This window comes from Elgaria multicarinata, chromosome 2 (assembly GCF_023053635.1).
Source record: "Elgaria multicarinata webbii isolate HBS135686 ecotype San Diego chromosome 2, rElgMul1.1.pri, whole genome shotgun sequence".
NCBI lineage: Eukaryota > Metazoa > Chordata > Lepidosauria > Squamata > Anguidae > Elgaria > Elgaria multicarinata.
Genome location: NC_086172.1, coordinates 60,736,580 through 60,753,199, shown reverse-complemented (window position 1 = coordinate 60,753,199; position 16,620 = coordinate 60,736,580). Strand labels below are relative to the sequence as shown.

The 16,620-nt window shown below is 39.5% G+C and overlaps 1 protein-coding gene and 1 pseudogene across 1 annotated transcript in view; both read left to right on the top strand.

Moving 5' to 3' along the window:
* THSD7B (thrombospondin type 1 domain containing 7B) overlaps positions 1 to 16,620 on the top strand; it is a 440,833-nt gene that overhangs the window by 85,081 nt on the left and 339,132 nt on the right. The window lies entirely within an intron of this gene.
* Positions 11,126 to 11,253, top strand: LOC134393866 (U2 spliceosomal RNA; annotated as a pseudogene).

Genomic DNA, 16,620 nt, shown 5'->3' with positions numbered 1-16,620 from the left:
CCACCCGGCCACCAAGGGCCCCGGCTGTGCCTCGGTCATGCTTCGGACTGTGGCGCTGCCCCCTTCGTGGGGAGGGAAACGACGAGGCAGAAAAGCGGGTAGGATTACCTTGGAAAGCCTGGAGGAGTCGGGCAAGGGGCTTAACAACCTGTCTCAGCTGACGTTACACAATGTTACTGTTGCTTAGCAACCTGTATCAGCTGAAGCCTTTACGGAAACATACCTAAGCGTTTTATATATAGATAGATATGTGTTATTGAGCCAATACAATTTCCAATTTTGCAAACAAAATCTGTTACAATATTGCTATCCTGATTTAACCCTAATCTATTTAATTTGGACATAAAAGCATATTCGCATAGCTTGTCTTCCCACTCCACGTAATGAGGTGTGAAAGATACTTGCCAAGATTTAGCAGAGCAGATTCTTGTAGCAGAGTATGTATGGGATCATTCATGATGATGTATTGTTAGGTGTTTTTGTTTTTTGGAATAGATTAAGAAGAATAAGAGCATATAGAAAACCACATTTTGTTCAGTTCCCTTTTCTATTTTTCATCACTTATTTTCTTCCAGTATATCTTTGCGTGATTCTCTCTGCCACACATGGAAATAACTGCACCTCTTTTGACCCAACATTTGGTATCAGTTGTGCCATATATTTAATACAGTTTCTATGCATAATGTGACCTTGCCTTATAAGGAAATCGCTTTAAGTTAGCATTCAAATAAAATTGTTACCAAACTTACAAACGTGTTCTCACATCCTAAAATTCACCAGTTTACCCAAATGAAATTCTAACCGTATTTTATACATTTGAGATAACTTTTTTTTTTTTTACCATTTCCGGAGGGTTGTTGTGTTAGTCTTTTGCAGCAAAAATAACAGACTTATTCCAAAATAAATTTGTTAGTCTTAAACTCTTTGTTTTTAGTTTTTTAATATAATAATAGGGTTGTATCCAACCCTTAATATCCACCAGTGGAATGGAAACCATAAACAGAACAGTTTCCCCCTCCCCCTAGCAGCTCCCAACACTCCTCCAAATCTTTTCCAGAGGATGGGAGACTACCTGGAACCATTTTAGGAGGCATGTGGGAGGCTGCCGCAGGTGGAAAAGCAAGGGGAAATCCCGTTGCACGAGTAGAACTCCACTTACACAACATTGGATTTAAGCCATAGTATTTATAGCATTGTACACAACTGAGGGCTGAATCCAATGGTGCTGTGTACCACTGCTGATTATTTTGCAGTGGTGGAACCCAGCGCAGGCGCAACAGGAAATTGGTGCTTTCTAGAGAAGCCCTCGAAATGAGCCCATACCCTCAGAGGAGATCCTTTCTGTGAACTCTGCTGACCTGTTGTTCTGAAACAAGCATTTTGGCCTCCTCTCTCTCCCTCTCCCTCTCCCTCTCCTTCTCTCTCCCCCTCTCCCTCTCCCTCTCTCTCACACACACACACGAGAGAAGCTATGATAACCTAAGTCTTTTATCTTTCTGTACTATGCTCTCAGTTATACATATTCAAACCACGAGAACTGACAAGACATTAATTAACTGCTTAATAACGTTATACATACAAATTGGTTATAACTGAATCAATACTTATACCTGTACATGTTATTACTTTTCCATAACTCATAATGTCCTAATTCAGCATTTTAGTTGAAATTATACATAGCAGCATAGGGTGATTTTGGCAGAACTAATTTTTCTTGTGACTTTATCCCAGATATTAAGTAAGTTGTCTATCATAAATACTTATGTAGAATATTGCAGTTAGTTTTGCTTCAGAACAGTATAACTATACAATAGCTTATTTTCAGCTTAGTCTTCCTGATAGCTTTTGTGAGGATCAAACTAGGAGAGGGAACAATCATTTTCATTGCCTTGGATTCCTAGGATGACAGACTGGATATACATATAATAAATGCATAATAATCTTTATCCAGGTTTCTTATTTACACATGTGAATACTCCCCAATTTGGTCAAAGCAGTTATTAATCTAGAGAGAGAATTACACTTGATAATACCCTCTGCGTGTTGATAACTGAACCTTATGCCAAGGTTTGTTTGTTTTTTAATTTTTTTTTTAATGTAATCCTCTGCATGTTACTTCAGTATTTTCTGCCACAGTTAAATCCACCGACTTGAATGAAAGGGATTTCTAAGAATGCGCTCAGGTCCTTCCTATTGAAATCAGTCCTTCACTTTGTCTAGATTACAATTTAGAATTATTGCATTAAATTATATGTGTTTTTTAAAAGCCTTATTAAAGCCACTCTTCTCAGTGTGATTTTGAATATGTATACTGGAAGGCAACTGGCAGACTTGCTGAAGCAGAGTCTCCTTTTGTACCATGTGTCTTGGAAGGCTGGTCATGAAAAATCACTTTTCAAATTAGAACTTAATAAAAACTTTCCTGCTCCGAATGGTAAGCCCTACTCCCTATGCGATTAGTGGTTTCATTTCTTTCTCAGCAGTTGGGTAATGATTATGGCTCCAGATGCTGCGGGAGCGATAAAGAGATTGATTAATTTCACTTGAAAGGGCATATGTTCAAAGAGAATCCAATCGGAACACCACGAAAGGGTGCTGACATCCTTGCAGCAAGAAAGCTTAACACAACTTGGTCCCCAACTGTTCTCGGGAAAAGGATCGGCACACAAATATTATTCATGAAGTCAGCATATAGAACATGTAGTTTTGACCAACCCATGGGAGATGTTTTATTCTGGGATATGTTGGGTCATTCTTAAAAATAAATAAATAATGAGGATGATATTATTATTATTATTATTATTATTATTATTATTATTATTATTATTTTGCAATACTGGAAGTTGCCATTGAACCAGTCGTGAGTGCATTCTGCATTGGCACAAGCATTCAGATATGTTTGCTTAATGATTTATATGGATAACCCAAGGCCAATTGCTCATTAATCTTTCGACATCAGAAATTCAATTGCAACAGCTATGAATCAGCAGGCTTTTAAGTATTCTCTTATGGGGCCGAACAGCCTGATCTTCCCCCTAGTGCAGACGAACTGCTCCAGCTTCTATCACTAAACTTGGTAAAGTGGATTAAAGCAGGAGTAGGCAACTTGTTTCCCTCCCATCAGCCCTAGCCAGCATGCCTAAACATGTCGGCTTTTTCCTAGGCGCATTGTTGAAAATATATATGGCTGCCCCGTTGGCCAACTGAGGCAACCATTCCCCCTTCACCATCACAACATGATGTGACATTGTTTTCAATGGGGACATTTTGGAAGTAGGAAGGTACACTGCTGGGCTGCTCAGCAGAAAGACATGCCCTGATGTTCCCCTGCTATAAATTAGAATGTGTGGGGGCAGGGCTTTTTCAATTGCTGCCCCCTGGCTATGGAACCATCTGCCAGTGGAAGTTGTTGTTGTTGTTATTATTATTATTAAATGTTATTATTATTATTATTAATTATTATTATTATTTATTGCATTTTTATACTGCCCCATAGGCAAAGCTCTTTGGGAGGTTTACATAAGATTAAAACAATTATAAACAATGTAAAAAATTAAAAACCATAAAAACATGCAAAATACACAGAAACATATATCTAAAAACAATTATAAACAACTCTACAAACAGATCCAGGATCAATGAAGCTCGTTACATATTGCTAAATGCCTGGGAAAAGAGAAAAGTTTAAACTTGGTACCGAAAAGACAGCAACATTGGCGCCAGGCGAGCCTCGTTGGTGAGACCATTCTCCAGTTAGACAGGCCCCCACTGTGCACCATTTATTTATTTATTTATTTATTACATTTTTATACCGCCCAATAGCCGAAGCTCTCTGGGTGGTTCACAATTTTAAATGTCTTTGTAAGGCATTTTTGTTTACACAAGAATTTTGGGAGAGGGGCGGCTTGAATTGTGTGGTGTGGCTAGAGCAGTGGTTCTCAATCTTTTTTGCTCCATTCCCCCCTTTCACCATTGTTCAGAATATAATTCCCCCCTTCCCAAGACAGTCTAACTTACAAGGTGCATTCCAAATAATATGCATATAATATTGAAAATCTTTTATTTTTTTCTATATTAGTCCCATTTAAAAGGGCAATGCAAAGCATGCCCCCTTTTACATTCTCAGCTCCCATGCTTTGCGTTGCCCCTTTAAATGGGAAACTTGAAACTTCTAGGATTGCGAGGGAGGGAGGGAAAAGAGAGCAAATGCCTGGTTTTTGCAGACAACATGACACTTTTCTGGGATGTTTTTAATAACATGTGTAGGAAGACATAATCTACAGGACATCATACTTTGCTGAATAGTGGTCCCAATAACCCCCCTGGAACCCTAAAATTCCCCCCTGGGGGAAAATTCCCCCTTGTTGAGAATCCATGGGCTAGATTGTTGGACTGGGAGTCAGGAGATCTGGGTTCTAGTCCCCACATGGCCATGGAAACCCACTGGGTGACTTTGGGCCAATCACAGACTCTCAGCCCAACCTACCTCACAGGGTGGTTGTGAGGATAAAATGGAGAGGAGGATTATGTATGCAGCCTTGGGTTACTTGGAGGAAAAAAGTGGGATATAAATGTAATAATGATGATGATGATGATGATGATGTGGACTCTGAGGGCTTTAAACGGTAAGCTTCCTTGTATTTAAACTGCTAAATTGTTTTAACTGTTTTATGCGTTTTTATTGTAAAGTGCCACAATGCCCAAAATGATGAGGTGGCGCTATAAAAATGTTTTAATAAATAATAAAATAAAAAAGATGAACCCTCAGTCATCTTGTCTGGAATAGTAAACCTCTCTCCATGTCCCTCAATTGTTAAAAGTCACCACCACCCTGAATGTCATTCCTGAAAGTCACCAAATAATTTCCCACTTTTGAAGGAGGCAGATTTAGTTTCTGAAAATTCTGTTATCCGGATTTAGAGTTGTGGGGAAAGTATCTTTGTTGTTACTTTAAACAACGTGAAGTCAGAATCCCTTGCAAATAATCCAGCATTTTAGGAGTAGTTCCCATCTATTTTATGACTCCCATGTCCTTCTGCCTCAGTGTAGTGAAACACAGGCTCAGTTTAGCAGTATGAATGGCATATTCCTACTTTCTTTACGGATTTTATTACTTATATTTTTGCATAATGAGAGAACATTGCTATATAAGTTAATGTATATAGATACATTAAGGCCTTTGCTAGAACTACCTTAAAAAGCATGACGGAGGAGGGGAGAGCTCATGATGCAACTATCATGGCTGTTACGCTAGTCTATACATCATACGTGACAAACTCACGAAGAGAGCTGTCGTGCCCGCCATTTTTTTGTTCTTAAAGGGCCAGATGTGCACAAACGCTCGTGTGCCGAGGTAAGTTTTTTTTTAAAAAATCCCTGCTCCCCCCACCCTGCCCCCGATGGGCACAGCACTCCTGGGTAGCACTGCGCCCCACGCGTGGCTCCCGGCTACGTGCAAGTAATCGAGCTTAGCCGGGATCAAGCCGTGAAAATGGGCCACACGCTCCGTGGTCTCGGGCTGAGCCCGAGACCACGGAACATACCTGCCCCAAAGGGGTAGGCTATATCCTGGGGCCAGGGAGCGTTGATCCCTCCCTGAGCCCAGGATCACCTGGATGCACAGGGGCGATCCTGGGTATCAGCCAAAGGCCTATGTAGAGATAACCATGCAGGTAAACTGCAGCCTTCCATGATAACAAAGGTTTGTCATGTACAACTAGTAATCTATATTTTGCCAGGCAATGTCGTTTTTCTGGAATTTGGTATGGAATTACAGTACTCACCTAAGTTTCAGAAAACCATTTTTTCCCCAAGTCTAACTTAAGAAACATTGTCAACTTTCCTCAGCGTGTAGAAGTTTCCCTCACTAAAGCTAATGAAAGGCAACATTAAATTCCATGCCAGTAACAAGGTTAAAGTCCATTCTCTTTTGATCCCTCAGAAATGGTACAATGTGTCATTTTAAATGCTTTCTTAATAGGACAAATCATTTGCTTCTAGCCCCTAGGAAGCCCTGAGACATAACTGCCTTTAGTTATGACATTTTATGCATATGGAAGATTCCATAATTAAATTAGTAATGAGTATTAATTATACATTTCTTTCCATAGTAATTGTCTGTGCTATTGACTCTGTTAGAAAATGGCAGAATGCTTTACTACCGGAATTTTAAAATATAGTCATAATTAAAATCTTTCTAAACCATACTGAGCAGGCTTCCCTCTATTAAATGTTCTGTGGCATGGTGTTACACATTTTTCCAGATAGCGTATGTATTATATTCATGTTATTTTTTGATGTGTATAATGACTGATGAGGTATTCTTAAATGAAGGGATGGACTTATTACAACTGCAATCCTATGCACTCTTCTCTGAGAGCAAGTACCACTGAACACAGTGGTCCTTACATCTGAGTAAACAAATATAGGACCACACAGTATAGTGTCTTTATTTCTCCCATGTACAAATCCAAGAAGCTGGTGCTCTCAACAAGGCCCATGTCAGTTTTCCAGCCATTCTTCACAGCTCTGTTCCAATTCCATGGAATAGTTTGAGGATTGAGAAGTAGGGCTGCTGTGGTTAATAGATAAGGAGTTTTTCTGGATCTGTGTATTCTCCACAGTCTTTTAGCAACACCTGATAGAGCACAAATTGATTTTCACTGCAACTGATTCATATATTTTTTTATCAATTAACTGTCTTGCTTTTTAACTAATTAATCAGTCAAGGTTAATAATATATTATCTTACTAGAAGAATTGATTTAGAATGGTAAATCTAAGATTCTATTAAATAACAGAAGCTAAGTTCCCCATTAGAGGGGAGTGGTGAATTGTGGGGGTGAGCAGGCCGGCATCGAAGGAAAAAGGGCGAGTGAAGAGCAGCTGGACACCCACAACAGCAGCATCTCTTTGCTAGGAGGGGACTGCTGAGCCAATCAGTGAGATGACAGGGTGAGGCTAAAGAGGCAGACCCAGCAGGGTGAGATCTCTCCTTTGTTCTGCCTCCAGTTCAACCTGAGACTCCCAAAGCCAGACCTCCCATGTGGTTCCAGGATTGCAGTTGCTGAGTTACCCACCCCCTCACTCCCAGTATTAAGATGTCTTGTAGTGGCAGAAGTAGTCACCAGTTAATGTGGCTGGGAAGGAATTTTACCTGCACACCAATTGGCAAAGACTGTGCATGGTTTTTGCCTTTCCCAACTGGAAGATTAATTCCATTGTAAATAAGTTGATCTGGTCTATCAGTAAACTCTTTGTGGATGCTTCATTTTATAACATTTGTTACAGCTTACATAGGCGTGATAGGCATTGGGCTTGATCCATTGGTGAGGGCTCCCTGCTCCCCCGTGGTGAGGATTCCCATAAGGGACCAGGGACGTGGCACCAAGACCAGTCCAGCATCTGGTCTGTGAGCTGGCCATGTCCGTGGTAGTGGACATGAGCAGTTTGCAGCATGGTGTGCCCCTGGCCCTTCTATCCACCACCAGTGCCCCTGGCATGCAGGCCAGTAAGGAGAATCAGTCAACAGCTGGGCTGGCCGATTACAGGATTCACACTCTGTGCCACTGCCAAGCCTATTCAAGTGAATCAATAAAGCTGTGGCTAATTTATAATCCCAGCTATGCCTGTGTGTCCATTTGTTCTTGTCCCTTTGCCAAGTGGATCGAATTAAGCACTGCTCACACAATACAGTTCTTTAGGATGTAGTTCTGCACAAAGTTATGGTGTACTTCGTCCTTCTGAAAGCCGTGATGTTCAGTGCATATAACATTTGAGGATTTCATTGTTTGAATGCAGGCATGTTATAGGCACATAAATTGATATCACTTCATTTTAATTAATTGTACAAAGAGATACAAAATGAATATTACAAAACTATTTGTCTTTGCATAAATTGGTGGTTTGTGTAAACCACTGAACTCAGCTAAAGTAATAAACATGGATGCTATATGCCCAAGAGTAGAGTAGAGGGACTGATCGTATTGATCCAGTAATCCACCACACCACACTGTCAAGAAAGACTGCAGTGCTTTTAAGGCATTCCACTGCCTTTTTGCTGATGCATTAATATGCTGAATCGGGAAAATGATGTATAAAGTGAATGGAGAACAGAAGCCATAGGAATTAGCACAAACATTTGAAGGTACTTCTATACTGAATTGAAAGGTACAAAAAACAAATAGGCATGTCCCCCCACACTCCCCAGCTGCATGTAAAACAAACTCTAGTGGCAACTTCCTGCCTCAGATTTTAGAAACCAACGGTTGGCCTGAACTTTGGAGTTTTCTTCAGCTCTGTGCAAGTCGGACACATGGTTTACTCCCATTTATTTATTACATTTTTATACCGCCCAGTAGCCGAAGCTCTCTGGGCGGTTCACAAAAACCATTCCCTCTACCTACTGCACTAACTGCTTAGAGATATTTTTAAATATGGTAAGTTGTATATAAATGTAGTAAATAAATACATATCCCAGTCTGTTCTATCCTCAGGAGCAGCTTTTCTGAGATGATTAGTGAAAATGTGGTACCCCAACTTGAGTGAGTGGAACTGCTTTCTAGTTTCTACAAAGGCAAGACCACCATTGGGTATAACCCAATTTGTTTACATTTACAGTGTAACAAACATTTCTTTATTGGGTATGCCTAGCTCAGTATGGTTAATGGCTGCAGCTCTACAAGGTCTTGAGCCTTTTCCACTCATGCTGTGTTGAGTTCCTTTTAACTGGAGATGCTAAAAATTTTTGTAAACCACCCAGAGAGCTTCGGATTTTGGGTGGTATAAAAATGCAATAAATAAATAAATAATAACAGAAGTGCCATGCTGGATCAGACCAAGGGTCCATCTAGTCCAGCACTCTGTTCACACAGTGGCCAACCAGCTGTCGACCAGGGACCAACAAAGCAGGACATGGTGCAACAGCACCCTCCCCCACCCATGTTCCCCAGCGCTGGTACACACAGGTTTACTGCCTTGGATACTGGAGGTAGCACATAGCTATCAGGTCTAGGAGCCATTGATAGCCTTCTCCTCTAGGAATTTATCCAAGCCCCTTTTAAAGCCATCCAAATTGGTGGCTATCACTACATTTTGTGGTAGTGAGTTCCATAATTTAACTATGCGCTATATGAAGAGGTGCTTCCTTTTATTTGTCCTGAATCTCTCACCAATCAATTTTATGGGATGCTCTAGTATTTTGAGAGAGGGAGAAAAATGTCTCCCTGTCCACATTCTCCACACCATGCATAATTTTGTACACCTCTATCAAGTCTCCCCTTAGCCTCCTTTTTTTCAAGCTAAACAATCCCAGTTGTTGTAACCTTCCCTCATAGGAGAGATGCTCCAGCCCCTTAATCATTTTGAATCTGGGACCTTTTGGTTTCTACTCTGCTATGAGTCATGTTGAATCAGACTAACCCTAACACAAACTCGCATGTTTTAGTGTGAGCCAGGCAGCGGGGACTAGATGAGCTAGAAAGTATGTACATGTGATTACCTTTTCTGAGAGGCCTGTATTTTGAGATCTCGCTCTTGAGTTTTGGAAGATTTGAACAGGCAGGGTGTTGACACTAAAGGAGAAATAAATGCTAAAATGGCAAATATGTGTAATGGTTGGGGGTGAATGCAGACAATAAGAAACTGCTGTATATATACCAGCAGGATGATGATACAAAACAATAAGCAGGACATTACAGCTGGAGAAATCCTTGGTAAATGGTCTTTGCATGGACCAGAAAAAGCTCTGCTGTTGTCAAGGCAGAATAGAAAAACAAACAAAGGAACAATGAGCATGAAAGAAAAATAAATAACAAAGCCGGAAGCTGAAAAATAGAGCCTGGGAAGTCATATTACTGGACTATGGGCAAGAAACGAAGCTTGAGTGTAGCATGGTGATAGAGAGGAAGAGAAAAATGAGACCATACTGGTTCCCAGTTAGTCCAAGTATGCAAGTCCCCTTTTTCCTGCCTGGGACTACTGAAATGGGGTTGCCTGGAAGGCCATAATATATGATGTCCTGTGTTTGGCCTAGTGGGTCACAAGTTGTATCCTTTTTAGCCCTAAAACTACACTTTTGGAAGTTTAGAAATGAACTTAACATTTTCACTAGTGTGTATTGATGGATATTTGACTGCTGACCTTTTCTAGAATACCTGCTGAAAAGGCACAGACTGTGGATGAATGACATTTGAGGATAACAAACCTATGATACTGGAATAAATTGGCTTTATAAGGGATTAAGGTTGACCCTGCAAACAGAGTTTTCTGAAAAACAGCATCTTTCAAAGTTATTTGTCTGTACTTCTCAGAATCTCTAGGGATGGCTTTACTGTACCAATACATGAAATTTATAATACTGCCATAAGTAATAAAAATAATCTTTGGAATTTATTCTTTTAGCTCCATCTCTGTAAGTATGAATCCTTACCCTTGATATAGACATGGCAAGACAGTATGCACTGGAAATTAAAACTTGCCATAGTTTCTTCACCTTCATTGATATTCTCATTAGTTTGCCCTTGATTGATTCAGGAAAGGATGAACTAGCTTTTAGAGCCCTCACAGTGATTTAATTATTACAGCACTCAAGGTCCCAAATCAGATTTGAGGTACATTGATAAGTGTGCAGGAGGGGTAAAAAAACACAAAAAACTAGTGAACAGCTGCAAAGGGTATGAGGTAGCTGATAACTGATACCACCCAATTGGCCTATTATTAATGGATTCCCTCCAGGCCTCCCTTGAAAGGTCATAAGGCTGAATGTGATAGTGTCATTTAATCTGCAAAATATATGGGGTTTAATTCACAGGTCCCTGTGTTCACAAGGGTGCTGCTAGTACCATGTGTGACACTTTATGGAATAAAGATGTTGATGTGCCTTCACCCTTGCAATAAGAGTGATATAGCCAGATCATGGACCAGACTGCTTATTTTCACAGCATCTCTATTGTGTTTGTCTGTATAAATATATTCTGCTAATCTGCACAGGGATTCCATCATGGCCACATGCAGGGAATTTTTTGAGGCAGAGCTTTTTTTGAAAGAGTCGATCTGGTTTTCTTTTTCCTAGCTACTCCACAGCATGATCTCACAAAGCGTTATGTATGCTGTACAACTTACTCAAGGCCCCTTCAGTGTATAGACAGAAGTGTAGTATCTGTTCTTATCAGTTTAATATCTGATATTTTAATATCTGTAACGTCCTCTATTTGAGGACTACATATTAAATGGAATTTTGGAACTGGGATTTTCACCGATCTGAAATTTTCAATGGGGAGCGGTATATAAATATTGTAAATAAATAAATAAGTAAAATAAATAAGTTACTGGATCACTGCATTAACCTGAGAACACACTTAAAGTAATCTTTTACTTTTCGTACTTATTGATGTATTCTCTTCATAACTGTATTTTAATATTTTAGAAAAACAATGCAAAATAAAACAATACATTTATTTGTATGTATATATTGTACATGTATTTGGTGTGCTCATGTCTGATAGCTCTATATACACACACGCATTTGCACACTCTTTCTCTCCCCCCCCCACGCAAACACGCAGATCATATATGATTAAGGTCATGATTCTATGCACACATACATGGAAATAACCATTGAACTCAGTGGAATTAACTTACTACTCTATTGTCATATGCACACGTACCTGGGAGTAAGTCCCATTGAACTCCATGGACTTAAATCTGAGAAGACATTACAGAATTGCACTGCAGTTCACTTACAGTGCAATCCTAAATGTGTCTACTCAGAAGTAAGTCCCATTGCGTTCATTTATTATTTATTTATTTATTACATTTTTATACCGCCCAATAGCCGAAGCTCTCTGGGCGGTTCACAAAAATTAAAACCACAGTAAAACACCCAACAGTTTAAAACACAATTACAAAATACAGTATAAAAAGCGCAACCAGGATAAAACCACACAGCAAAGTTGATATAGGATTAAAATACAGAGTTAAAACAGTAAAATTTAAATTTAAGTTAAAATTAAGTGTTAAAATACTGAGTGAATAAAAAGGTCTTCAGCTGGTGACGAAAGCAGTACAGTGTAGGCGCCAAGCGGACCTCTCTGGGGAGCTCGTTCCACAACCGGGGTGCCACAGCAGAGAAAGCCCGCTGTGGGAGCTTTCCCCCAGGTAGCCTTATTTATCTAACCCTAAGTAAAAAAAAAAACCCTTTAACTGAGTAACTACAAAATCTGTTTAGAAAAATCAACAGTATAATTAAACAAAAGCATCATTAACTTCAGTTGCAATTTCAGCATTAACACCAATGACCAGCGGTTAACTATGTGAGTTGTAGCCATAACTTTCTAATTAAAATATAATAAGTCAATCTCATTTTCTGCCACATACTAAAATTGGAAAAATTATCAAAACTGCCATTTCACAATCCCCCTGGTTCATGCCACATTGCTTCCAGTGTAATGATGGCTAAATACAGTACATTTAAATAAACATTATGAGGTTATAGATGAGATGTCAAATGAACATTAAAATAGTCGACAAAGTTCTTCCATCACTATCTGTGTCCCATTTCTGAGACGTTTGAGCTCATATGTGCTCAGAAATAGTCCATGCTTGCCTGTAAACCCAGGACATGAGTGTCCTCCAGTGGTGTTTTTTTTCTCCCATTCATATTTTTGAATCGTCTGAGAGATGTATGCTACAACAGTGCCAAATTAGTGGTGCTGATCTTTTGTACAATTTTATACACTGACAGCTCATGCAAAACCTGTAGATGGTCCTGATAAGAGCACGAGGAATCATTTGATGCTCTGCTTATTTTAATATTTTTTTTTTGCATTTCAAACAGTGGTTTGTATCTTATCTGACTCTCTAATCAAATCTCTGTGTGTGTGTGTGTGTGTGTGTTTGTGCATGCGCAGAATGTTACATGGAAATATTACTTGAATTAATATCCTTGTTTTGATCTGTTTTACTTGACGGCTGAAATTTCATGTACAGTTTCATAGTTTCTAATAAAAAACTTCCATTGCCTCTCTGGAGACTCTATTCATGCACTCTCCTTTAAGGCATACATTACAAATTAAATGTGAGAACCTGCAGCTAAAAGAAATTGCTCCAAGGCAATGATTTGCAGGGATAAAAAAAAAAATCAATAACAGTTTCATTAAGGAAAGAAGGACGAGAAGTTTAGACATGCTCCTCGTTTTCCCTCTTTTGGAAAAGAAAAGGAACAATCATTGATCATTTTGCTGTGTTGTATCCTGAGAAATTAGTCACAACACAGTCCTGATTTGGTGGATTTTCAAACCTGTACAATTGCCTGAAACAGCAAGATTTCTTAATCTACTTCTGGTGCTTTTACTTTTTAATAGCTCTCTAGAAGAAAAGTGATTTTTTACAGCACCAGCCTTTTTTGCTGTTACAGTATTGTGACCCAATAAGGTGAACCTGTTGTCTTCTACACATGTACTAAGGAAATAAGACTTACCCTTTGTTAGATTCGGTCACTCTGCCTATGAAGCTATTATGAATTAATACACTTCAGCCTTGTTGACTGACCATGTTTCCAGATGTGTTCCCATTTTTAGCAACATGCTGTATGTTTTGCCCAGCGTTGAATGCCTGGAAGCCCAAGTTGTATATCATTTTGTTTCATCCTTAATTCAGATTTTTTTTAAAAAAAGAAGGGGAAAAAAAGTACAGTTCATGTTGGGTAATGGGAATTTGACTCTAAGAATGGTTTCACGCAACGTGATAACCCATGACGGTTTATTTTTTGGATCAACCCAGGATGGGTTAGTGTGTTGTCTGTGGGGATGTGTCCCCGCCCCCCATGATGGGTTATTTTCCCCAAATAAGCCACCCTGAGAACCACAGTCTGCAGGAAAGGTTATTTTACCTATAGTGGATTTGTTTGCTGTCTGTCGTGCTACAGAGCTGCTCACCAAGGCTGGCCAAAAACACTGCCATTGCTCTGCTTCTCTAAAGCGATCTCCATTCCTGCTAGAAAGGAAGCTGGGATACCTGCCCAGCTGGATGGGAGGACTACAGGAGAAGGAGGAACGAGGGAGTTTCAGAATAAACTACTCTGTGTAACTCGTTTGGCAGGAATACAATAGATTGTTTGCATAACCACTGAACCAGTGCAGCTTTCCACCAACATGGATGTGTGAACCCAGCCTTTATATTGTCCTTTGGATTGACCTTTTATTCATATATTCTCCTGCTTTTGCTTAAAACATAACTGCAAAGAAGCTCTGGAGTTCTTAATTCTACTGGGAGTTTTTAAACAAACTTTCCAGGTTTGTGTAGAATATTAATCAGTGGGAAAACACTTAGCATTACTGAAAGGAATGTGTATCTGTAATATCTGTATCCTATCACATTACTGCTATTTGAATGTGTGTGTCCAACCAGTCTGACTCTTTTTAAAAGTATTTCTCAGAAGTTCCAAGCAATACAGTCATTTTCAGATATTGCAGATGCCAGAAGTACTTGATGCTCAAATATTCCCTTTTCCCTTTGCATGGTTTGGTTCCCTCCATTACTTCCAGGCTATAGTTTATCATTACATTCACTATAGTTTATCATTACATCCAGATTGAGCAAACGCTGTTTATTCCAAACCATACCCTCCAAATCAGAATTGGAAACTATGGTTTGAATTGGATTTCTAGTTCTTGTTTGGAAGAAAACAAAGTTTTGTGATAAACTTAGTTTTCATGGATTTGATGTAATGACTAACTAGAGTTACCATGAACCAGGAATTAAGGAAAGTAATCAAATTTTATAAGGGAGGAAGAAGCACATACATTTGACACACAGCCCTGATGGCCAAGAGACTGTCCCACAGCTGTGAAACTTCCATCCCCTGTAGAATACTCAAAGCCCAAGCGTTTTCTACCTTGACTCACATGTAGCTTACTTCCATACTAACATCTTCCAAACATACAGTAAGGTGGGTTTTTTTGGGGGGGGCACTGCTAGCTTTTAATGTACATGTGAGGTATTCTAATCCATATATAATAGGTCTGTAAAATTTACCATCTCCGTGCTATATATGAGATACCTACCACATTTTGTCGCTCACCAAATCCTCCTTTTATGCCTACTAGGACTGTAAAAATAGGCGGCTTATAAAAGTCCATAGTAAGCATAGTTTGTGGACCTCATACCAACCTGGGTGACCATCTGTTGGGTGGGTATATTAAATTTTGGATCTTTTGATCAAGTTTTTTGGTGATATGGATGTTTAAAATCTGTTAGGTTTCTTGTCCATTGGGATGAGAAAGGCAGTTGAGAAAGTTGAATAAGTTGGCAGAATAGAATTAAAAGCTTTTTTTGCAAGATTATAAAGTCATAGCAAAATGCAGAAGCCACTTACTGCTTAGTAACAGAGCCACATAAAGCACAGGTGTCCTTGCTTTATACAAGATGTTTTGTCTTTTTGAGACGCTAGTCTTAGTCACCACTGTAGCTGTCAGAGCATTTCAGAGTTTTGTAGTTCAGATTTATCTGTACACATTTGGGCTGTAAAACGACTTATATGGTATGCAGCGAACAAAACAGAGAGCACTATCATGTATGGCATATTAATCCCAGGTCTTGTTCCGATGTCACAAAAGCAGATGGTGTGAGATACCCAATGCTATTTAAAGGTCTTTTGTAGCAGGCCAAACATAATGCTTTCCTTCTATTCCCCAAGGGCTTTCTATACCTCTTGCTGACATCAGTATCAATCATGAAACGATGGGGATAATGAAAATGGAACTCTGGCAATGACTTGATGTCATAAAAGCAAAATGGTAAAGGCATTATGAGGGGCTAGTGCCGCTCGTGTTACCAAAATTGGACAAAGGAGAAAATGTAGCCTAGTCACCAGTCCAAAATGGCTTATGCCTGACTTCCTGTCACCTGCCAATACAGTAGTATCCATATCCATTGTTACATGGTAATGATGGTTTGAAAGTCTGTATTTAGGGTTTTTAATACCCTATGTAACTGCCCACTCCCCAAATCTTGTCCCCTTTTCATTATTTAACCGTAAATATCAAAGTGCCTTGGGGAAATTGGGGGAAGACAATGTTTAGAACATTTAGGTTACAGGGTAGTTTTTAAACTGACCCCGGGGTGGAAACTGTCAGGAGCCGGGGAACATTTGGTTCAGAATAAATCATCTCTATGTGATGAAACTGAAAGCATTTCTCATCATCCAAATGAGGATGAGGTAGAACTAGGCAATGAGCAAACACTGGGACAAAATACAGGACTAGAGAGGCCTTTGCTCTGATCCAGCAGGGCTCTTCTTATGTCCTTATTTGTATACTAAAGAGGAGATCTTTATAGGCAGAAAACATAGAAAACGAAGCTGAGCATTTCATTTGTACATGTTCTATAGAAGTAGCATATAACTATATAACTATCCAGGTTGTCAGAAATCCCTGTAAAAACTCTGCCTTCAGAGCAATGTTCCATTCAATAGTCATTTTTGAGTCTTCTTAGGATGCTCTTAGATTTTTGAGGAGTCTTGATGCATTCATTCATTTCGCCTAACTCCTGAAAGCCATTTGGCATCCAAGCATGGGCCATTCTGATTTCTACTTGTCTCCACAGCAGATTGTCTACCAACCCC